The sequence below is a fragment of the Humulus lupulus genome, chromosome 1, assembly GCF_963169125.1.
Source record: "Humulus lupulus chromosome 1, drHumLupu1.1, whole genome shotgun sequence".
NCBI lineage: Eukaryota > Viridiplantae > Streptophyta > Magnoliopsida > Rosales > Cannabaceae > Humulus > Humulus lupulus.
This window is the reverse complement of record NC_084793.1, coordinates 245,819,561-245,844,879: the sequence shown is the minus strand read 5'-3', so window position 1 is coordinate 245,844,879 and position 25,319 is coordinate 245,819,561. Positions and strand designations below refer to the sequence as shown.

General features: G+C 35.3%; 1 long non-coding RNA gene and 1 pseudogene across 1 annotated transcript; both read right to left on the bottom strand.

Annotated features, from left to right (window-relative positions):
* Nucleotides 1-245: 245 nt before the first annotated feature.
* Nucleotides 246-25,246, bottom strand: LOC133804935 (uncharacterized; annotated as a pseudogene).
* On the bottom strand, nt 9,060-10,010 carry LOC133804944 (uncharacterized). The gene is made up of 2 exons (XR_009878713.1): nt 9,825-10,010; nt 9,060-9,526 (listed from the first exon to the last, which is right to left on the bottom strand). It is a non-coding gene; the product is annotated as an uncharacterized LOC133804944 (long non-coding RNA).
* Nucleotides 25,247-25,319: the final 73 nt, after the last annotated feature.

Here is a 25,319-nt window from a genome sequence, read left to right as displayed (position 1 = left end):
AAACTAAAGAATAAGTTTATGTTTAGTAATTAATGATATGTTAAGTAATGTCGTTTTTTATCTTGTAATATATCCCTTTATGTTGTTATTGATTGATTGTAGGATCTACTTGAGCACCAAAGAAACTCAGATGCAATTCAAAGTATGAATTTAATTATATAAAAAAAAAACATGTTTAGATTATGACAAAAATCAACAAATTGAGATCATAATAGATGATGTTATTCTTTCTCAAATCGTGAGTACATAACAATAGAATGGTATGATATACAGAACAAATCTATGATTTTGTACTCATAGAGATGACATAAGCTAATACTGAATGATATCAAAGAATGAGGATAAAACTTTTTCATCACTCAATTTGAAAAATCAATTTCTGCCTGCGTTGTTTGAAAGTGGTAGCTGACGGGAAAGCAAATATTTAATATCACTATTATCCAATTCAATGCCATCTTCTTCCCCATATTCTGTGTCTATTTTATTTCTTTCTTTTCCTTTCAACTCTTGTTTCGATTCGAAAACACGGATTTCAGTATATTCTTCTCTTGAAAGAGAATCGTCTTCCTCTAGATGTTCCATTTCGGACTCTACCAAAACATCCATTCTTGCTCGTTCACGGTCACTCGGATACGTGCAATAGAGGAATGAATAAATGAAACAACAAATTGCCATTGGAATGCCCATTGATGCATAGAGTGCCTTAGCTAGTGATGCAGCATTCTCTCTGTCTGTTTCAACTTCTACTGCATCTGAAGACCCTATCGGAATTGGTTTATATCCATAAACATGCTGCGCCAACACTCCAACAACTGCAGGAGCAAATGAGGCTAAGATGCTTTCAAAAGAACAATCCAGAGCATAGACGCTTGTCCGAGACTTCTCAGGCACTATCTCTGCAAATATTGGACTGTGACAGCACTAAACAACATTGGTAGAGTTATATTTTCATTCTTTGTTAGTCAGATCAGGATTTTAAGCGATTAGTACTAACCCAATTTAGCTACAATTTACAAACACAGCAGTTCAGACCAACTCTCAATCAAATTAATCCTATAAAAGCTTCAACAATTACTGCTTCACAATCCTTGAATGGTCAGTGATGTTTAAATGTGTCTCTCATGTTCACAATAGGTCAATGATAATCAGAGCAATTTTTTTTTGCTTTTGTTTTTTGGTCATCCTCCAAATCAGTTCTAAAGATGGAACAATGGAAAAGGCTAATGTGGATGAAAGATACGTACTTGTTTGTAGCTGGAGCATTCCAGGACATTGCGAATCCCATAATGAACAAAACTAATCCATGAACAAACGCTGTCGATGGATCATCAGGCAGCACTAGCATCAAAACCGCAGCTAAAGGAATGGCCGACTCAGAACTAATCTGCGAAGAATAATTCTCCCTGTGTTGGGTAAGCTCTTCGCTAAGATATCCCCCATTTTTCCTCTAAATAGTCCTCCTAACGAGAAAGCAACTATGAAAACAGTCCAAAGGAAAGCAGTTTTTTCACGAGAGAATCCTATGAGTTCCAACCACGTGGGAACAAACGAAAGAGACGACCCGGCAAAAGAACCAGAAATACCCTGACCCACAATGATCTGAAAAGATGGGATTCTAAGAACTGACTTTGTTTCATTGATCATATCTTTCATGTCTACGAGGAAAGATTTCCGTGAATTTTGATCCTTAGCTCTAGTATCTGCCTCAGAGAATCTTGGATCGTTAGCATACAATACCAATATACCAACTATTACACTGATAAGACCAACCAAGTGAAAAGCAATTCTCCAACCAGGTATTCCCAAGAACGATTTTGAGGCTAGCAAAACGGAGCAAAGGCCGCCGACAATTGAGCCAACATTGCCTGTCAGTTGCAGCCATCCAAAAGCAGTCCCACGGTTGCTTTCATCAGTTGAGTCTGCAACAAGTGATTGAATGGCTGGTATGACAATGGCGAGTCCTATTCCATTCAGGCCTCTTGAAACTGCTACCTAATAATATAGGCAACCAAATATGATATTACAAAATTTCACATTATTAGATCTTATGCTGTTTATGAAGTTTTTGATTGAACAATCCAAAAAAAATGAATGAATAAGTGAGTAATACTGATATTAGTCAATGCATATGTATATAATAAGTATCCATATGAAAAGACATGAAGCATTCTATTCCAATTCAAAGAAAGCAGTTGAGATTGTTAAGAGATAAGTAGTTAGTAGTTAGGCGATTGCTATTATATACTGTAATTTCTGTTATCCTCAACAGTATTCTGTTAGAGGTTTATTTCTTGTATTGTTCTAATATACAAAAACATTACAATGTCTTGTTCTCATCTCTGGTTTAACATAGTATTAGAGCTCTAACTCTTTCTGAGCTCATTTCATTGCTCTTCGTCCGCCATGGCCAACCAGTCATCTGCTGGGGTTTTATGTCCTATTTAAAACTCAAATTCTTTGTAATCTCATTTATTATCAATAAAAGAATAGAAATTATTTTTTGACTTGGTCAATCATTTTGCTCGAATGTTTTATTTTCATGATTATTTGTTTAATATAAACTTCTATTAAATCCCGAGCATATAGCTAATCTTATTTATAGTGACGTAATCACAGTGGAATATAAATATGATTATATGTTCAAAATAAGTTAGTCCTAAGATTAGTCAGTGCACAGGATTTACACTGACTTGTCAATCTACGATATGATCTACTTACACATTACAGTGTTATGTTCTTTTGAGAACATTAGCAAAGTAGATAAGATCAGATGTATTTGTTACATCGGACTGGACTCATATTGGCAGTTGATAAGATAAGTAAATATACTGTTATTATCTATTCTAGTCATATCATATAGTTGACCATAAGTCAATTCAATCTCAATTCTGAGTGGTTAATATTCTAACTGATTGTATTATTTGAGTTCTTTGACTTGTTCGTTACCAGCTTACCCTACGGACTAGCCCATACTTACATCTTGGGAACTCGGTAGTATGATTGAGTGGGAGTGTTAATCATAGATATGAACATCTATAGCTTCTGATAAAGAAGTGAAACAATGATTTCCTTTTAGTTTAGTTCAAGGTGTTAAATGATAGATATCTCATTTCAGTAATTAAATTAGTTTACTGAAATATCATTTACAAGGAACTAAGTGCTTTAAAGATAAAATACAATGAGGGGTAAAACGGTATTTTAGTCCTATCTCATTGTAGACCGTTTATAGAGGATTGAGTGACAATTATGGTTGTAACAATGGATAATTAATAGCGTATCTATATTTGTTATAGAGCGTTCTATGAATTCAAGAGTGCAATTCCGAGTCTATAGTGGAATTACGAGGAATTAATAAGTTAGTAAATTTATTTGTTAGATTTATGATAACTTATTGGAGCTTGATTTCATAGGCCTATGGTCCCCATTGTACCTTGGATAAAATCATCTAGATAGTCTCAATTAATTGATTTAATTATCAATTAGAACTATCAAAGTTGACTAGGTCAATTTTGGATAGTTTCACAGAGTTATGTAATTTTGAGAAGAAAAGATAAATTATGGCAGATTTATTAATTAAGATAAATTGGTATCTAAATTAATAAATAAGTTTAAATCAAGGTTCAAATTATAAATAATTAATTTGATAAATGATTTAAATAATTATTTAATTAATCAAATCAATAGAAAATAATACAGGCCTTGATTTTAAGTCCAATGGGCTTATAATCAAATGGGAAATTTCACGGGCCTAAAGCCCATGATAATTTCGACTTAGGGCTTCAAATTGGCTATTATTTTATTGATTTTTTAATTAAATTAAATGGCCTAATTGAGTCTATAAAAGGAGTGCTTAGAGAGAAGTTAAAACATAAGTTTGATAAGTCACAAGTCAGAAATTCTTATAGTTTTAGATTCTCTCTAAACACAAGTCATTTTCTAAGTCTCTTTGATTATTTTCTCTTCTTCTCTTACCAAGTCAGAAATAAGGAAATTTTCTGATATATTATTTTATCGTGAATGATACAATATATACACATATAAGAAGTTGCCCTAAAACAATACAATAATATTCTACTTTAATGTCAAATCACCCTATTTAACAATTTTCCTAAAATAAATAAAATCAGCAAACAAATCAGTTATTTTACAGCTTTAAACAATCATTCTAAAATTAGAAAACTTCCTAAAATAGTTTGATTTTCTCCAACACTCCCCCTCAAGCTGGTGTAAAGATGTCTTCCATAGCCAGCTTGCTACTCAGAAAATCAAACTGCTTTTTGAATAATCCCTTCGTAAAAATGTCTGCTACTTGCTCTTCGGTTGGAACATAAATCATGCAAATCAGGCCTTCCTCTATCTTTTCTTTAATGAAATGTTTATCCACTTCTACATGCTTTGTACGGTCATGCAGAACTGGATTATGTGTAATTGAGATAGCAGCCTTGTTATCACAGTAAAGTTTCATAGGGGATGCTTGAGATACCTTCAACTCTTCAAGTAACCTTCTTATCCATAATATCTCACACATACCATGAGCAACAGCTCTAAGCTCAGCCTTAGCACTACTTTTGGCAACTACATTTTGTTTTTTACTCCGCCATGTGACTAAGTTACCTCCAACGAATGAACAATAACCTGAGGTAGATCTTCTATCAACTATACTCCCAGCCCAATCTGCATATGTATAGGCTTCAATTTGTAAATGGCCTCTTGACTTAAACATGAGTCCTTTTCCAAGTGTTCCTTTTAGATACCTTAAGATTTTGTAGATTGCTTCGAAGTGTTTAGGTCCAGGTGCATGCATGAACTGACTCACCATACTCACTGAGAATGCTATATCTGGTCGTGTGTGTGATAGATAAATCAGTCTCCCTACTAAACGTTGATAACGTTCCCGATCCTTCACATTCTCAGCTTGTGTGGATTGCAATTTGACATTTGGTTCAATGGGTGTTTCAACAGGTTTACACTCTAGCATACCAGTCTCTTTAAGCAGATCAAGAACATAATTACGTTGATTAACAAAGATTCCTTCCTTGGACCTAGCAAATTCCATTCCAAGAAAGTATTTTAAAGTACCAAAGTCTTTGATCTCAAACTCTTGAGCAAATCTCTTTTTCAACTCATCAAGTTCATCATGATCATCTCCAGTTAAGACAATATCATCCACATAAACTATTAAGATAGCTACTTTTCCTTCCTTTGAATGTTTATAGAACATGGTGTGATCTGCTTGACTCTGAGTATATCCATGGCGCCTCAACACTCTACCAAAGCGCTCAAACCAGGCTCTAGGAGACTGCTTAAGCCCATACAAGGACTTTTTAAGTTTGCAAACTCTCCCAAAACCAACAACCTCTTCAAAACCAGGTGGAGGACTCATAAACACTTCTTCTTCTAGATCCCCCCATTAAGAAAAGTATTTTTAACATCTAATTGGTATAAAGGCCAACTAGAATTAACAGCAAGAGAAAGTAAAACCCGAATGGAATTTATTTTTGCAACTGGAGAAAAAGTTTCTTGATAATCAATTCCATAGGTTTGAGTAAACCCTTTTGCGACAAGCCTAGCCTTATACCTTTCAACACTCCCATCAGCTTTGATTTTTATTGTAAAAACCCATTTGCACCCAACAATCTTTGTCCCCTTCGGTACTCTTACAATCTCCCAAGTACCATTTTTAATCAAGGCATTCATTTCCTCCATAACTGCCAAATTCCAATTCGGATCATCCAATGCTTCCTGTATATTTCTAAGCACAACAAGTTCTGAAATATTCGCAATAAATGCTCTATGGTGGTTTTGACAAATGATTGTAAGAAATATATTTAGCAATAGGATACTTAGTGCAAGTACAGGTTCCTTTTCTTAAGGCAAAAGGAAGATCTAAATTGATATTTTCTGGAATTACTCCTAGACTAGATTCAAGTTCAGTAAGAGAAGTAGAAGTAGGAGAAGAATTACCTGAAATATTTGGAAGACCGTCGCTTAGGGCTTTTGTTTGACCATGTGCTGGGATGATTACCTGGTCTTTATTTCTTTCAGGTACATTTCTCCTAGAATAAACCAAAGGCTCAAGATTTTCACAATTTTTAATAAATCGTAGTATTTCTTTTTCTGACAAACCAATTTCAGATTCACATTCAGTAGGTTGAGCTTGAGCTGTTTCTAGAATGATATTAGGGAGCGGATCAATTTCCCAAAAATTTGATTTCACTACAGTCTCCCCCTGAATAAAAATTTTGGTAAAAAAGGGAGTTTGTTCCAAAAAAGTAACATTCATAGTCATATGAAATCGTTTGGTAACAGGATTAACGCACTTGTAACCTTTTTGATTGGGTAAATATCCAATAAAAATACATTTTTCAGCTCTTGGTTCTAATTTGGACCTAGACCTTTTTGGAGTGTGAACATAGGCAGTACAACCAAATATTTTCAAAGGAATATCTGAATTAATTCTACAACCTGGAAATAATTTTTTCAAGCAATCAAGAGGAGTAGTATGTTGTAAGACTCTAGTAGGCATCCTATTAATTAAATAGGAAGCAGTAAGAACAACATCTCCCCATAAGTATTTTGGAATATTCATTTAAAACATCATAGCTCTAGCCACTTCTAATAGGTGTCTATTTTTTTGTTCAGCTAAGCCATTTTGTTCAGGTGTATCAGGACAAGAAGATTGCTGAATAATTCCTTTTTCCTTTAGAAAACTGCCTAATGTACTATTAAAATATTCTGTTCCATTGTCAGATCTCAAAATACTGATTTTACTCTGAAATTGTGTTTCAATCATACAGTAAAAATCTTTAAAAATTTGAGCCATATCAAATTTTTCTTTCATTAAATAGACCCAACAAAGACGAGTATGGTCATCGATAAAAGTAACAAACTATTTCTTACCTGAAAATGTGGTGACCTTGGAGGGTCCCCAAACATCGCTGTGAAAAAGGTAAAAAGGTTGTGAAGGACAATAAGATTTTTTAACATAAGTGTTTTTATGGCTCTTGGCCAATACACAACTTTCACATTGAAAAGATAAATGATTTAATTTTTTAAATAAACCAGGGAACAAATGTTTCAAATAGGAAAAACTAGGATGGCCCAACCTATAATGCCATATCATTATTTGATCAAAAACAGAAAAAGAACTGATACTACTAAGTCCTTGAGCAATTTTATTAATAGATAGAGTATCCTCAAACTAGTAGAGACCATTAATCATCCTAGCACTGCCAATCGTCTTCCCCGAGCGTTGGTCTTGAAAAATACAATGAGATTCATAGAAAACAACACAACAATTAGAATCTCTAGATAGTTGACTAACAGATAAAAGATTACAATGAAGTTGTGGAACATGGAGAACAGATTTAAGATCTATTCCCTCAGATATTTTAACAAGGCCTTTTCCCGCAATAGGTGCGAGAGTTCCATTGGCTATCCTAACCTTTTTATTACCTAAACATGGGATATAAGATTCAAACAGTTTAGAAGAATTTGTCATATGGTCAGAAGCTCCAGAATCAATTATCCATGGAGTAGAATTTAAAAAGGAATGGAGAGCATATTTTTCAATACCTGTTTGTGCCACAGATGCAACAAAAATACCAGATGATTGCGGATTGGATTTCAACAGCTCATGAAGATGAACCATCTGCTCTTTTGTAAAGGGAAGAGCTTTAGCCTCATTGGCAACATCATTACGCCCATATTTCTCTCGTGGTTTCCAGTTTGCTAGTTTCCCATAAATGCGCCAACATGTCTCACGAGTGTGACGAGGCTTGTTGCAAAAATCACACCAGACCCGTGGCTTTTCATCAGATTTATTCTAGGTGGATCTGCTATAGCCTCCTCCATTAGTAGTAGCTAAAGCTGATCCTTCAACAGCTGCTCCAACAACCTTCTTTCCCAACGTGACATTCCTTCGACTTTCTTCTCTTCTAACCTCCAAGAAGACTTCAGCAATAGAAGGCAAAGGTGGGCGGCCAATGATTCTCCCCCTCACCTCATCAAACTCAACATTAAGACCAGCCAAAAACTTGTAAATCTGATTGTCCTCAACTGTCTTTTTATGATGTTTACCATCTTTAACAGATTCTCATTCATATGTGTCAAAAAGAGCAAGATCTTGCCAAATCCTTTTCAACACAGTAAAGTATTTGGTAACATTGTCCTCACCTTGTTTTATGTCACCAAGTTTGAGATTCAACTCAAAAATTTGAGATTGATTCTCCAAATCAGAATACATCTGATGAACATTATCCCATAATTCCTTAGCAGTAGGATAACACATATAGTTTGAACTAATCACCTCCTCCATAGAATTAACCAGCCAAGTCACAACCATGGAATTTTCTACATCCCATGTAGCATAAGCCAAGTCATCCTCCTTAGGTGCCTTCTTATCACCCGTCAAATAGCCCATCTTCCCGCGTCCTCGCATGTACATTCGAATCGATTGAGACCAGCGCAAAAAATTATCACCATTAAGACGAATGTTGGTAATCTAAATAGAATGGGATTCAGAAACATGTTTAGAGGATTCAGGGGTGTTAAGGTTGATAGGTTTGGTTGGTGGGATAGTAGTGGACTCATGGGAGGTATCTGACATCGTGATGAGAGAAAGAGACTAGGGCCGGCTCTGATACCAAGTCAGAAATAGGGAAATTTTCTGATATATTATTTTATCGTGAATGATACAATATATACACATATAAGAGGTTGCCCTAAAACAATACAATAATATTTTACTTTAATGTCAAATCACCCTATTTAACAACTTTCCTAAAATAAATAAAATCAGCAAACAAATCAGCTATTTTACAGCTTTAAACAATCATTCTAAAATTAGAAAACTTCCTAAAATAGTTTGATTTTCCCCAACAGTATCTATCTCATGTGTTGAGATTTGCCCACACTAGTCTATGTGATTCTAATGATACATTGGAAGGTTGTGAAGAAAATAGAAGATCGGTTCAATTTCTTGATAATACTCTGCGATAGAGAGGATACAAGAGTTAGAGAAACTGAAGGAATGACTCTTTCATTGTGCTGTGTATATTGTAAGTATTCTTGTCTTTGTTTCTCTTTGAATTCAATTTTAGAAATATGTTCTAGGTTATCTCATATTAATTTGTTTAATATTAGATCTACTTGAAAATAAATAAATATTCTGTATAAAGTTTCCCAACATCATCATCCTCATGCACAAAAGAGATTGTTTCCTTCAAGCATTCATTGTCTTCAAAGCTTGATGAACACAACTTTCTCTCCTAGAAACATCAGATTCTCACAGCCGTTCGGGGTCATCGTCTTCAATGATTCTTTGACGTTGATTCAGCTCCCTCCAAATTCAACACTGAAGCTAATCGCACCGCCAATCGTCTCTCCACAGAATATCTCGACTGGGAAGCCCAAGACCAACTGCTATTCTCATGGATGCTCTCCTCCATGAACGATCAGATGAACAATTGGATGATTGGATTTGAAACTTCAGCTGAAGGCTGGGCTGCCTTGCAAGAATTCTTTACTGCGCAAACAAAATCCAAGATAAGTCAATTTAAGACTCAATTACGTAATACAAAGAAAAATTATTTAACAATTACTGAATATTTGTTAAAGATCAAGAATATTGTTGATTTGCTAAATGCCATTGGGGAGAAAGTCTCTACCTCAGATCACATTGAAGCCATCTTCATGTTAGATAAGCTTATACAGGATCTTTATTTATTTTCATGTATATCTAATATTAAACAAATTAATACAAGATAGCCTAAAACATGTTTCTAAAATTGAATTCAAAGATAAACAAAGAATAGAATACTTACAGTATACGGAGCGGAATTAAAGAGTCCTTCCTTCAGTTTCTCTAACTCTTGTATCCTCTCTGTCGCAGAGTATTATCAAGAAACTGAACCGATCTTCTATTTTCTTCACGATCTTCCAATGTATCCTTAGAACCACCTAGACTAGTGTGGGAAATTCTCAACACATGAGATAGATATAGAGAGAAGAAGAGAAAATAACAAAGTGGCTTAGAAAAGGACTTGTGTTTAGAGAGAATATAAAACTATCAGAAAATCTGACTTGTGACTTATCTGTCGTCTCTAAAATCTTCTCTCTAAGCACTCCTTTTATAGACTCAATTAGACCATTTAATTTAATTTAAAAATCAATAAAATAGCAGTCATTTTGAAGCCCTAGATCGAAATTATTATGGGCTATAGGCCCGTGAAATTTCCCATTTGATTATAAGAATCAAGACATGAATTATTTTTTATTGATTTAATTAATTAAATAATTATTTAAATCATTTATCAAATTAATTATTTATAATTTGAACCTTGATTTAAATTTATTTATTAATTTAGATACCAATTTATCTTAATTAATAAATCTGCCATAATTTCTTTTTTCATCTCAAAATTACACAACTCTGTGAAACTATCCAAAATTGACCTGGTCAACTTTGATAATTCTAATTGATAATTAAATCAATTAATTGAGACTATCTAGATGATTTTATCCAATGTACAATGGGGACCATGGGCCTATGAAATCAAGCTCCAATAAGTTATCATAAATCTAACAAATAAATTTACTAACTTATTAATTCCTCGTGACTCCACTATAGACTTGGAATTGCACTCTTGAATTCATAGAACGCTCTATAACAAATATAGATACGCTATTAATTATCCATTGTTACAACCATAATTGTCACTCAATCCTCTATAGACGGTCTACAATGAGAAAGGACTTAAATACCGTTTTACCCCTCATTGTATTTTATCCTTAAAACACTTAGTTCCTTGTAAATGATATTTCAGTAAACTAATTTAATTACTGAAATGAGATCTCTATCATTTAACACCTTGAACCAAACTAAAAGGAAACCATCGTTTCACTTCTTCATCAGAAGCTATAGATGTTCATATCTATGATTAACACTCCCACTCAATTATACTACCGAGTTCCCAAGATGTAAGTATGGGCTAGTGCGTAGGGTAAGCTGGTAACGAACAAGTCAAATAACTCAAATAATACAATCAGTTAGAATACTAACCACTCAGAATTGAGATTGAATTGACCTATGGTCAACTATATGATATGACTAGAATAGATAATAACGGTATGTTTACTTATCTTATCAACTGTCAATATCGGTCCTGTCCGATGTAACAAATACATCCGATCTTATCTACTTTGCTAATGTTCTGGAAAGAGCATAACACTGTAATGTGTAAGTAGATCATATCGTAGATTGGCAAGTCAGTGCAAATCCTATGCATTGACTAATCTTAGGACTAACTTATTTTGAACATATAATCATATTTATATTCCACTGTGATTACGTCACTATAAATAAGATTAGCTATATGCTCGGGATTTAATATAAGTTTATATTAAACAAATAATCATGAAAATAAAACATGTGAGCAAAGTGATTAACCAAGTCAAAAAATGATTTTTATTCTTTTATTGATAATAAAATGAGATTACAAAGAATTTGGGTATTAATTAGGGCATAAAACCCTAACAAACTCCCACTTGCACTAATTGAAACTAATGCCTTAATTCTACTAATCTTATTTCCTTGATATGCTTATCAAATGTAGCTTCTGGTAGTGTCTTTGTAAACGGATCCGCAAGATTGTCTTCAGTTGCAATCTTCATAACCTTCACATCTCCCCTGGCCACATATTCTCGAATAATGTGATACTTCCTTTCTATATGCTTACTCCTCTTGTGACTTCCAGGTTCTTTCGAGTTGGCTATCGCTCCTGTATTGTCACAAAACAACACAAGCGGTTTATCCATTTCTGGAATAACTCCAAGATCCGAATAGAACTTCTTTAGCCAGACTATTTCCTTAACTGCTTCTGATGCAGCTATGTACTCAGCCTCCATGGTGGAATCTGAGATTGCAGACTGCTTTACGCTTCTCCAAATCACAGCTCCACCCCCAAGAGTAAACACCATTCCAGAAGTAGACTTTCTGTCATCGACATCAGTCTGAAAATCTGAATCGGTGTAGCCTATAGGGTTCAGAACACCACCCTTGTGGACTAACATATAATCCCTAGTCCGTCTCAAATACTTCAGGATATGCTTAACTGCTATCCAATGTTCCGGTCCTGGGTTTGACTGATACCTGCTCACTACTCCCACTGCATAGCAGATATCTGGTCTAGTACACAACATGGCATACATCAGACTTCCAACTGCAGATGCGTAAGGAACTTTTCCCATTGCATCTTCCTCTTCAAGAATCTGGGGAGACTGCTTCTTTGAAAGATGAATTCCATAGCGGGATGGTAGACACCCTTTCTTGGAATTTGTCATTGAGAAATGTTCAAGCACTTTATCAATGTAAGCTGCTTGAGATAGAGCTAAAAGTTTGTTCTTTCTATCCCTGATGATCCGGATACCTAGAACATAACTTGCTTCACTCAAATCCTTCATCTGGAATTGAGTGCTCAGCCAATTCTTCACATCTGATAATTTCTTAACATTGTTTCCAATGAGTAAGATATCATCTACATAATGAACCAGGAATACCACTATTTGATTTGCCTTCAGTTGGTAAACACAGGGCTCATCAATATTTTGTTCAAAGCCATAGGTTTTGATTATTTCATCAAACCTAAGATTCCAGGAACGAGAAGTTTGCTTAAGACCATAGATGTACCTATTTAACTTGCAAACTTTTCCTTCTTGTCCAGATACTTTAAATCCTTCTGGCTGATCCATATAAATGACCTCGTCAAGCTTTCCATTAAGAAAAGCTGTCTTGACGTCCATTTGCCAAATCTCATAGTCGAGAGCGGCTGCTATGGATAGGAGGATGCGAATGGATTTGAGCATGGCTACCGGACTAAAAGTTTCCTCATAGTCCATGCCTTCTCTTTGGGTATAACCCTTTGCCACTAATCGAGCTTTATAAGTCTCGATATTTCCATCAACACCTCGTTTCTTTTTGTAGATCCACTTGCACCCAATGACCCTAAAGTCACCAGGTGCTTCCACAAGATCCCAGACGGAATTTGAGTACATAGACTCCATTTCCTGTTTCATGGCTTCGAGTCATAGTTCCTTTTCAGGGCTAGCCATTGCCTATTTGAAAGACAATGGATTATCATCACTAGTGTCACCAACAATGATATTGGTTTCACCATCCAAACCATAGGGAACTGGGTTTCTAGAAACCCTCCCACTACGACGAGGCTCCGTGACTGTTTGCTCAAGAACAGTGGTACTTTCTTCATTTAAATCGACTTGCGTCGGTTGTACATGAAGAGTGGGAATTTCATCATCAACACGCGTTGATGATGATGGAACATTGGTTGGAGTCAATTCTTTAACCATCTCCTCTAAAACTACTTTGTTGCGAGGTTTAAAGTTCTGGACATAGTCATTTTCCAGAAAAGTAGCATTTGTAGAAGTAAACACTTTCTTTTCTGAATGACTGTAGAAAAGTCCACCCCGAGTACCTTTAGAATAGCCAACAAACATGCAAACTTCAGTTCGCGGTTCTAGCTTTCCCTCCTTTTTCCTCAGGACATGAGCGGGACACCCCCAGATTCTATAATGGCGTAAACTAGGTTCACGACCATTCCAGCGTTCTAAAGGTGTTTTGGGGATTGATTTTGACGGCACGACATTGAGAATGTCATTTGCGGTTTCAATTGCATGTCCCCAGAACGAAGTTGGTAGAGTTGAGTAACTAAGCATGCATCTAACCATTTCCAATAAAGTTATGTTTCGGCGTTCCGCTACACCATTTTGTTGCGGAGTACCTGGGGCAGTAAGTTGTGATAAAATCCCAAGTTCAGTTAAATGATCTTGGAACTGCATATCCAAATATTCTCCACCCCTATCAGATCGCAAGATCTTTAACCTTTTACCTAATTGGTTCTGAGCCATTGCTAGGAATTCCTGAAATTTTGAAAATGTTTCTGATTTCCTATGCATTAGGTAAAGACATGAGTATCTAAAGTAATCATCAATGAAAGTGACGAAATACTCAAAACCACCCCTTGCTTGTATATTCAAAAGTCCACAAACATCTGAATGCACAAGACCAAGTGGTTCTTTGGCCCCCTTTGCAGAGAATGGACGCTTGGTCAGTTTGCCTTCTAGACAAGATTCACAGACAGGTAATTCACCTAAGGTGAGTTCCCTCAAAGGTCCATCCTTTGTAAGTCTTTGAATCCTATCATAGCCAATGTAACCTAGTCTCAAGTGCCATAAATACGTCATATTATTGTTATCGGTCTTTTGACGTTTATTGGTCCTAGGTTTAGTTACTTTGAATAAATCATTGTTAAGAGCGAGGGGTTCGTTAGGTCGCAGAATATAAAGTCCGTTTTCCAAACATGCAATACACAATTGTGATCCATTGAAAGAAATAGATATATTAAAACTTGTGAAAGTCATAACAAATTGTTCTAATTGCAACATGGAAACTGAAATTAAATTTCTACTAAAATCCGGAATAAAAAATACATCTTTTAAAATTAAGTATTTATTTCTGAACTTCAGACGAGCTATTCCTCTAGCTTGGACCTTAACGAACGCTCCGTTCCCAACTCTAAGCTTTAAGCCGCCTTCGTTCACTTCCTCCCACTATTCAAGAAGCTGTAAAGAGTTATAAACATGGTTAGTAGTTCCAGAATCAATAATCCAAATAGAGTTATCATTCTCTAATACACATGTTTCCAATATAAATGAACTATAATCATTATCTTTGTTTTTCGCTACTAGAAACTTGGGGCAATCTTGTTTCCAATGCCCATTTTCTTTGCAGTGAAAACATTTACCTTTACCTTTCTTGTTTTTCTTGTTTTTCCCCTTAGGCGTCTGTGCACTTGGTTGTGCACTCGCCTTTGCAGCTTTTGCAGGCTTGGGGTTATTGTTTTGCCCACCTTTCCTCTTGTTTCCAGCTTTTGAAGATGAAGCTTGGTTAGCTTCAGCCTTAGCTGGATCAGCAGCAGTAGTAGTAGGTGTCTTCGTTTCTCCTCCCTTACTAGGTCCACCCATAATAGACTCAAAAGTCTGAAGCTCATTCATGAGCTGCGTCAGACCATAGTTGAGTTGAGCACGAACGTGCAGACACGGTGCCATCCGAGAATTTACGGTGCCATCATGAACGTGCAGAGACAGTGCTATCCAAGCATTTACGGTACCATCATGTAGGGGTGGCAATTTGGGTCACGACACGATAACACGACACGACACGACACGACACGATTAAGGTAAACACGAACACGACACATTTAATAATCGTGTCGTGTTCGTGTTTGAGTTTTTGACACGTTTAATAATCGTGTCGTATTCGTGTTTACCTTAATCGTGTCGTGTCATAATCGTGTCGACCCATTTAATAATCGTGTCGTGTCATAATCGTGTCAGACACGATAACACGAATATTTTACATAGGTTTTCTGATTTTTTTCGTATAATTATGATTAATCGTGTCATAATCGTGTCATAATCGTGTTATCGTGTTCGTGTCGTGTTGACCCGTTTAATAATCGTGTCGTGTTCGTGTTCATATTTTTGACACGTTTAATAATCGTGTCGTGTTCGTGTTGACCTTAATCGTGTCGTGTCATAATCGTGTCGACACGAATCTGACACATTTACACGAATTGCCACCCCTACCATCATGAGCATTGACGGTGCCATCACTAACGTGCGGACACGGTGCTCGTTCTAGGGATTCCTCAATCATGACGAACTCGGAGTTGTCACCAATCAACTTTATATTAATATTCTGCTTCCAATTAAGGAAGTTTTTTCTAGTGAGTTTCTCTATCGAAAGTTGAGAAAGGATGGGAGTATACATAGACACTTAAAACTACAAATTATTAATAAAATAGAAATCAATCACATTTGCTTAATAAAACTTCTATTCACACAAATTTCAAGAAATAGCACAACATATACCAAAAATATGTAAGATATGAGAAAAAATACCAAAAACAATCATATCTCTATTTCTTTAGGTTTTTAACTAATCTATGATATCCTTGTCCCGGTTGGCGAGAGTCAAAAATACCACTAGTTAAATAGAGTTGTAAACTCATTTAATAATGGACACCATTATTAACAACCTACTATTCGATCAAAATAAGAAAACAAAATATTTTATTTTATGAGCTAGACCCACGGTTTCAATAATCATAGATTTAGTCCTAGTAGTCACCGTAGGGGTGAGTCTAGTAGAATTTGACCTATAATTATCTATCTTTCGAAATTTAACCTTGTCAAAATAACTAATGAACACCTTCCGTAGGGGACGAATCAAAGCACCTCGAGGCCCTATTAAGCTATTGACTATGTTAAACCAACGGTGGAGATCGAATAAAATTCTTAAAATAAGCTCATTATAAAATTAAAATTAGTATTTTTATTATTTATTTTTAGAAAATTAATGACTATGGTTTTCCAAAAAAAAATTATACAGATTAAATTTTTTAAAACCAAAGTCCTATAATTTCTTATTAATTCTAAAGTGTCACATTGAAACAAATTCAATTAATTTAGAATTAATTTGTTGCTAATCAATATTTAGGTTTAACTAATATAATGAACCTATACAATTAAGTCCAACTCAGGTAAATGAGCCTTAACAATTGGGCTTGTATGGAGGAGGGCTGGGTCCAGTATGTCGTTCCCACTACAAAGGCCCCCTATCTTCCATACAAGGTCCAAAAGACATGAATTTAAACCTTCATTTTATTAATTGTTATTAATTGATTAAGCCCATTATAGTCATGCAAAGCAAATGGGCCTTCACAAGTGGAATCACCCACAAGAGAGGAATTTAAACTTTACATTTTCTAATGGGCCCAAATAAAACCTATCATTTTATGAATATTTTATTTGGCAAAATACTATATATCTAACAAACATATGGGTCATTATATGCATCTAAGTTCAATTGTAAAAATACCACATATAGTGCAAACAGACATGTTATAATTGGATGGGCCTAATCATGTTACTATATGAGCAATTCTATGAATTTATGCAAAAATACCACAATTTATTTCATTTGCAAAAATACCACAATTAATTATCTAGAATTTATCAAAAAAATTCCAATTAATTAAATTTTTACAAAAATAAGTCAATTTAAATGAAATTTATCAACAATTAACAATAGTTAATTTAAATTTCATTTATCAACAATCAACTTGGTTTTAGGTTAATTTTAAAAAATATATTAATTTAATTTAAATAGGATTTATCAATAATTAACCAAAGTTAATTTAAATTCCATTTATTAAAAAAAATATTTTATTAATTGGATGAAAAAAAATTGATATTTTTCAAAATTTAACCAATTTTAAATTTTAAAATCAATATCTAAACTATTTTCCAAAAATATCTTGTGTTGTTACAACTATTATCTAATATTTTAATCATTTAAAAATAATAAAATACAAATAGTTATAACAAGCCTAAAATATCTGAAATAGTTAAACAAATTCAAATATCCATAAAAATATCTAACTAACAATATTAAATTTCAAATAATTTAAATATTAAAAACTATAGAATAAAAAGATATTTATATTTTCAAATAAAGATTTAATAAAAATATCAAGAATTTAAATGAAAATATCTTAAATATCTTATATCATAATTCTAATATTTTAATATATTAAAAGATTTAAAATTAAGTTGTTAGTCTATTTTTAAATTTGAATTTGAATATTTGTAGAAAATATCTAATTATTTAAAGCTCAACTAACAAAAATATCTTATTTTTTTTAAAAGAAAATTAAAAGATAAAACAAAAAAGATATTTTTGGTTTTGATTATAAATAATTTATTTCTACAAATTTTATTAATTTAAAAAAAAAAATTGATGAATAGTACCCGTGGTACTGTTCACGGGGTATTGTTCATCGCTGGTGGCTGGTGTGCGTGGGCACGCGCGGGTGGTGTGGGTGACGCGGGGGCGCGCGCAGGCGTGCGCGTGGAGGTGCGCGGGCGTGCGCACGGGTGCGCGCGTGGAGGTGCGCGGGCGTGCGCACGGGTGCGCGCGAGCGTGCACGCGCGCATGGCAGCCATGCCAAAAATTTTCCAAAAATTTTTTTGAGCAATTTTTAAAACCAAAATCATTTTCTAATTAATTTTTAACATGTTTTACACAAAATAAAACATATATAAAAACTAATAGCATAGAAAACATAACAAAATAACCTAAAAATTGCTAAAATTCACATAAAATCAATATGTTCATAAAAACATGAAAAACCATCCAATTATTCAAACATATCATATAATCCAATTTTAAACATTTTCATGCATGAAAATAAAGATTACCAAAGTCTCTAAGGCCAGTTGTTGGAAAAACTTATACAGGATCTTTATTTATTTTCATGTATATCTAATATTAAACAAATTAATACAAGATAGCCTAAACACATGTTTCTAAAATTGAATTCAAAGAGAAACAAAGAATAGAATACTTACAGTATACGCAGCGGAATTAAAGAGTCCTTCCTTCAGTTTCTCTAACTCGTGTATCCTCTCTGTCGCAGAGTATTATCAAGAAACTGAACCGATCTTCTATTTTCTTCACGATCTTCCAATGTATCCTTAGAACCACCTAGACTAGTGTGGGTAATTCTCAACACATGAGATAGATATAGAGAGAAGAAGAGAAAATAACAAAGTGGCTTAGAAAATGACTTGTGTTTGGAGAGAATATAAAAATATCAGAAAATCTGACTTGTGACTTATCTGTCGTCTCTAAAATCTTCTCTCTAAGCACTCCTTTTATAGACTCAATTATGTCATTTAATTTAATTAAAAATCAATAAAATAACAGCCATTTTGAAGCCCTAGGTCGAAATTATCATGGGCTATAGGCCCGTGAAATTTCCCATTTGATTATAAGCCCATTGGAATTAAAATCAAGGCCTGTATTATTTTCTATTGATTTAATTAATTAAATAATTATTTAAATCATTTATCAAATTAATTATTTATAATTTGAACCTTGATTTAAATTTATTTATTAATTTAGATACCAATTTATCTTAATTAATAAATCTGCCATAATTTCTCTTTTCTTCTCAAAATTACACAACTCTGTGAAACTATCCAAAATTGACCTGGTCAACTTTGATAATTCTAATTGATAATTAAATCAATTAATTGAGACTATCTAGATGATTTTATCCAAGGTACAATGGAGACCATGGGCCTATGAAATCAAGCTCCAATAAGTTATCATAAATCTAACAAATAAATTTACTAACTTATTAATTCCTCGTGACTCCACTATAGACTTGGAATTGCACTCTTGAATTCATAGAACGCTCTATAACAAATATAGATACGCTATTAATTATCCATTGTTACAACCATAATTGTCACTCAATCCTCTATAGACGGTCTACAATGAGATAGGACTTAAATACCGTTTTACCCCTCATTGTATTTTATCCTTAAAACACTTAGTTCCTTGTAAATGATATTTCAGTAAACTAATTTAATTACTGAAATGAGATCTCTATCATTTAACACCTTGAACCAAACTAAAAGGAAACCATCGTTTCACTTCTTCATCAGAAGCTATAGATGTTCATATCTATGATTAACACTCCCACTCAATTATACTACCGAGTTCCCAAGATGTAAGTATGGGCTAGTACGTAGGGTAAGCTGGTAACGAACAAGTCAAATAACTCAAATAATACAACCAGTTAGAATACTAACCACTCAGAATTGAGATTGAATTGACCTATGGTCAACTATATGATATGACTAGAATAGATAATAACGGTATGTTTACTTATCTTATCAACTGTCAATATCGGTCATGTCCGATGTAACAAATACATCCGATCTTATCTACTTTGCTAATGTTCTGGAAAGAGCATAACACTGTAATGTGTAAGTAGATCATACCGTAGATTGGCAAGTCAGTGTAAATCCTATGCACTGACTAATCTTAGGACTAACTTATTTTGAACATATAATCATATTTATATTCCACTGTGATTACGTCACTATAAATAAGATTAGTTATATGCTCGGGATTTAATAGAAGTTTATATTAAACAAATAATCATGAAAATAAAACATGTGAGCAAAGTGATTAACCAAGTCAAAAAATGATTTCTATTCTTTTATTGATAATAAAATGAGATTACAAAGAATTTTGGTTTTAATTAGGGCATAAAACCCTAACACTTCAATGGACTTGGACCTGACTACGATGTCTTCTACACTTCGTACAACATTCAAAAGGAATCCTTCACCGTTCGTGAGCTTGAAGTGCTCCTCATGGCTCAAGAAGCTTGGAATGAGAAGTCTTCCAAGGATCTTGACATTATTTGAGAGGCCAATCTTGCCCATAATGGTGCTAATCGACCGTTCAACAACAATCGTGGATCTTTTCCCAATCACAGAGGCGACCACTCATACTCTAGATCAGGACAATCTCACCAACATGGCAGCTACAATCCTAAAAAATATGGTGGGTATACTGGTCGTGGTAGTGGTCGTACTTCCAATGGTCGTGGCAGAAGGTTTAACAACCAATCTTGGCCATCTAAACCGGTTTGTCAACTCTGCCAAAAGCCTGGTCACAATGTGCTTCAGTGCTTCTATAGGTTCGACAAATCATTCCATGGTCCAAGCACTTTGTCTAGTTCGACCTCACAACCCTCTGCGAATATGCAAGCTTTGATAGCTACCCCCGACTCAGTTGCAGATTCCAATTGGTATCCCGATTCTGGTGTGACAAACCACTTAACTTCTAATGCACAGAACCTCATACCTGGGACAGGAACAAATACTTGTTGGCAATGGATCAAGTTTGAGCATTCAAAATATTGGTCATTTCACGTTTCATTCTCCTTTTCAGCCATAAACATTACTTCTTAAAAATCTTTTACATGTTCCTTCAATTACCAAAATCTTGTTAAGTGTTTCTCAGTTTGCCAAAGACAATAATGTCTTCTTTGAATTCCATGCTAACACATGTTTTGTCAAAGACCAGGTATCCAAGAAGACTCTCCTTATTGGCAAGGCTGAAAAGGGTCTCTATGGTTTTGATCACACTCAGATCAGCACTCTTCACCCACCTTCCTCATCTGCTCAAGTTCACTTCAGCTCAACTTCCTATTCTCCATGTCCATCCTCAGCTGCTTTTCTTTCCTTTCAAGATGTACCCTCTCAATTTCAAATTTGGCATAGCAGATTGGGTCATCCCTCTGCTCAAACTATAAAAACCATTATGACTAGCTGTAATATTTCTCCAAGTAATAAAACTATTTCTGATTTTCTCATGCTTGTTTTTTAGGCAAAACTCACAAGCTTCCTTATTTTGATTCTAAAACAATTTATACTCAACCATTACAGCTGATACACACTGATCTTTGGGGACCATCTCCTCAAAATTCCTCTTGTGGTTATAAATACTATATAAGTTTTATAGATGCCTATAGCCGAGATACATGGATATATCTTCTAAAAACCAAATATGAGGCATTTCCCACCTTCCAAATTTTCAAAAACCAGGTTAAGCTACAATTTGGTCTCCCCATTAAAGCTCTTCAATCTGACTGTGGTAGAGAATTCCAACCATTTCACAACTTTTTAAAACAGTGTGACATTATTCACCAACAATCCTGTCCTCATACTCATGAGCAAAATGAGGTTGTTGAGCGTAAACATAGACACATAGTTGAGAGTGGTTTGTCCTTATTGGCTCATGCTCACATGCCCCTTAAATATTGGGATGAAGCCTTCCGAATAGTCGTGTACCTAATCAATAGACTTCCTTCTCCTAAGCTCAACTCTCTCTCTCTCTCCATTTCAGATTCCTTTCCGCCGTGTACTTGTTACCACTCCCTTAAAGTCTTTAGTTGCTCTTGTTATCTCAATCTTCGACCCTACAATAAACACAAACTTCAATTTCAATCCACTAAGTGTACATTCCTTGGATATAGTCTTACTCATAAGGGCTATAAGTGCCTCAATTCCGATGGGAGAATTTATCTCTCAAGAGATGTTACTTTTGATGAGCATTCCTTTCCATTCTCGGTCACATCTACTCCCTCCTCTTCCTCAATTTCCTCTTCCTTTCCTATCTCTGCCTCACCTCCAATTCTGTCTAATTCTATTTGCCCTCCCTCCTCAGTTCCCTCACATCATGACCAATGTAGAGATTTGATTGACACTAATATATCACTAACAACTTCATTTCCTGTTTCAACTTCTGGTGTTGTTTGTGATTTTCCTACAGGTTCAGATGTTCCCCAAGCTGCACCCTCTCCTTCTGCTCCTAATGTTGCCTCTTAGGACTCTCCTACCACTACTGCCATTGTTGAAACGTCACTGCACGCTACAGTTTCTACAACTCCAATCATTGACAACACTAACAATCATCCTATGAGGAACCGGTCCAAAAGTGGCATCTCCAAACCAAAAGTGTATATCTCAACAGTATTTCCTTCCGAGGTTTCACAAGCCTTACTTGATGACAAATGGCACTCAGCCATGGTTGAAGAGTTGACTACTCTTTCCAATAATCACACCTGGACCTTAGTTTCACTACCTGAAGGATGAGTTCCCATAGGCTGCAAATGGGTTTTCAAGATCAAGGAGAATCCGGATGGTACCATCAACAAGTACAAGGCAAGGCTTATTGCCAAAGGCTTTCACCAACAAGCTGGATTTGATTTTTCTGAGACCTTTAGCCCTGTGGTGAAACTAGTAACTACTCGCATTGTCCTTAACTTTGCTCTCTCTAAAGGCTGGCTGGTTCGCCAGTTAGATGTGAACAATGCCTTTTTGATTGAAGGAGTTTATATGCAACAACCTCTTGGATTTGAGGATCAACAACAGCCTCAAGCAGTTTGCAAACTTCACAAAGCTTTATATGGACTAAAGCAAGCTCCAAGAGCTTGGTTTGACAAGCTAGCCTCGGTTTTGGTCTCCTTCGGCTTCCATTCTTCCAAGGCAGATCACTCCCTTTTTCACAAGCATGTTGATGGTCACACTACTCTTATTCTCATCTATGTAGATGATAGACTTGTGACAGGTAGCAGTCCCACTCTCATTTCTGCCTTAATCTTGGATTTGCACTGCATTTTTGCTCTAAAGGATTCAACTATTTTCTTGGGATAGAGGTGACACACACCACAGATGGGATGCACTTGTCTCAGTCCAAATACTTAATAGACTTGCTTGCTCGAGCAAAAATGAAATTTTCCAAGCCTCAGTCAACTCCAATGACTTCTGGTCTGCGATTATCAACTCATGGCAGTGATCCTGTGGAGAGTGCTCAGTTTTACAGGTCTATTGTTGGCACCCTTCAATACCTCACTGTCACAAGACCTGAAATAGCATATAGTGTGAACAAGGTGTGCCAATTCATGCATGCTCCGCTGCAATCTCTCTGGTGTGCAATTAAAAGAATTCTAAGATACTTATCTGGCACTGTTGACTATGGTTTGCATCTTCAAAAGTCAGCCTCTTTTGACTTAGTTTCTTTCTGTGATGCGGACTGGGCAGCTGATCCTGACAATAGAAGATCCACTAGTGGTATCTGCATCTTTTTTGGTGTTAATCTTGTTGCTTGGCAGTCCAAAAAGCAACAAACGGTGTCCCCTTCCTCCACTAAAGCAGAATTTAGAAGTCTTGCAAGTATCACTGCCGAACTCAGCTGGATCACTTCACTTCTCAATGAACTTCGGGCTTCCTTTGTTGGTGTCCCAGTTGTTTGGTGCAATAACCTTAGTATTGTGTTGATGACTGCAAATCCCGTTTTACATGCCAAAACTAAGCACATTGAATTAGACCTCTATTTTGTTCGAGAAAAGGTTCTCAACAAGTCACTGGAAGTTAGACATGTACCCGCTATTGCTAGCTGACTGCCTCACCAAAGCAATTTCAAGTTCACGTTTTCCTATTCTACGGGACAAACTCAGAGTTCAAAGTATTTCCACTCTGAGTTTGAGAGGGGCTGTTAAGAGATAAGTAGTTAGTTTTTTTTGTCAGTTATTAGTTAGTTGTTAGCTATTATACATTGTAATTTCTGTTATTCTCAACAGTATTCTGTTAGAGGTTTGTTTATTGTATTAGCTCTCTTCCTACTGAGCTATATATACCTTGTATTGTTCTCATTAATCAATATACAGAAACATTACAATTTCTTGTTCTCATCTCTGGTTTAACAGATTTCCCCTCTTCTATACGACATCTATATTCTCTCACAGCTTATCCTCATAATGCTATTTATTTAGTAATTTATAATAACATGATTATTATTTATTTTTCAGTGCAATTATAAGAAAAAAGGATTTTATGCAAGTGAATAAATCTCATAATTTGAAAAGGAAAAGAAATTGTATTCTATTTATAACTAGCACGTTATTTATATGTACGGATTGTACATTGGCTACTTATAGAAGCATCGCAAATCACATGTTTACCACTAAAAGGGAATGAAAACCTTTCTTTAAATAGTAAAAATGAGTCAAAGTCGGAGTCAAAGCCGGAGATAGATCTGAACCTTTAAAATCTCGAGAATACAATAAAAGTTTATCATTAAAAAAAGAAGAAGAGGCAAAGGGGAGAGAGAGACCTGGAAGAAAGTAGAGGAAAGTCCGACGAGGAAAGTGGCGGCGGCCCAGAGAAAAGCGCCGACAGCAATGACGTGTGCCCGGTTGTGACGAACAGCTAGATAAGCAGCGAGAGGATAGCACAAGGACTGAACTATGGATCGGAAGAGAGTCAAGGAGCCCAACCCAGTTGGGTCGGTGTGAAGGGCCAACCCCACTTCTTTATATACTCCAGGCAACAGAGACTCGTCGGCCCTTTGCATGATTCCCGCCAGATTCACCAGTACTAACGTCAAACTCTCCGACTTCATCTTTCTCTGTCTCAGCTCCCTGGAACTTAGAAGGGGGCAGAGCAAGTAATATGGTGGTTGACTCACAGTGATTGACAAAGAGGGTGGGAAGGGTATAATGGGAAATGTGGTCCCAGGAATGTGGGACCAAGGTCCAAGGTGTGGGAACTTGGGGGGTTTGTCCACGTGTAGAAGGCTTTATAGGATGGATTTGAAGCCAACTTCAACGGAAAATTACATCAGCCCATGTACTTCTTGTTCTTTAAACACACATATATTTTCTCATTTTTAAGCATAATTTGCCAAACATTACCCAAACTTTTTCGTTGTTTTGTTTTGTTTTTTTTCCTTCTATTTTTTGCTAGTCCCCATGTGGTTACCATACAACTCCTTAGGAGCTTATTCAACTTGTTTTCAAGCAAAAGAAAAAAAA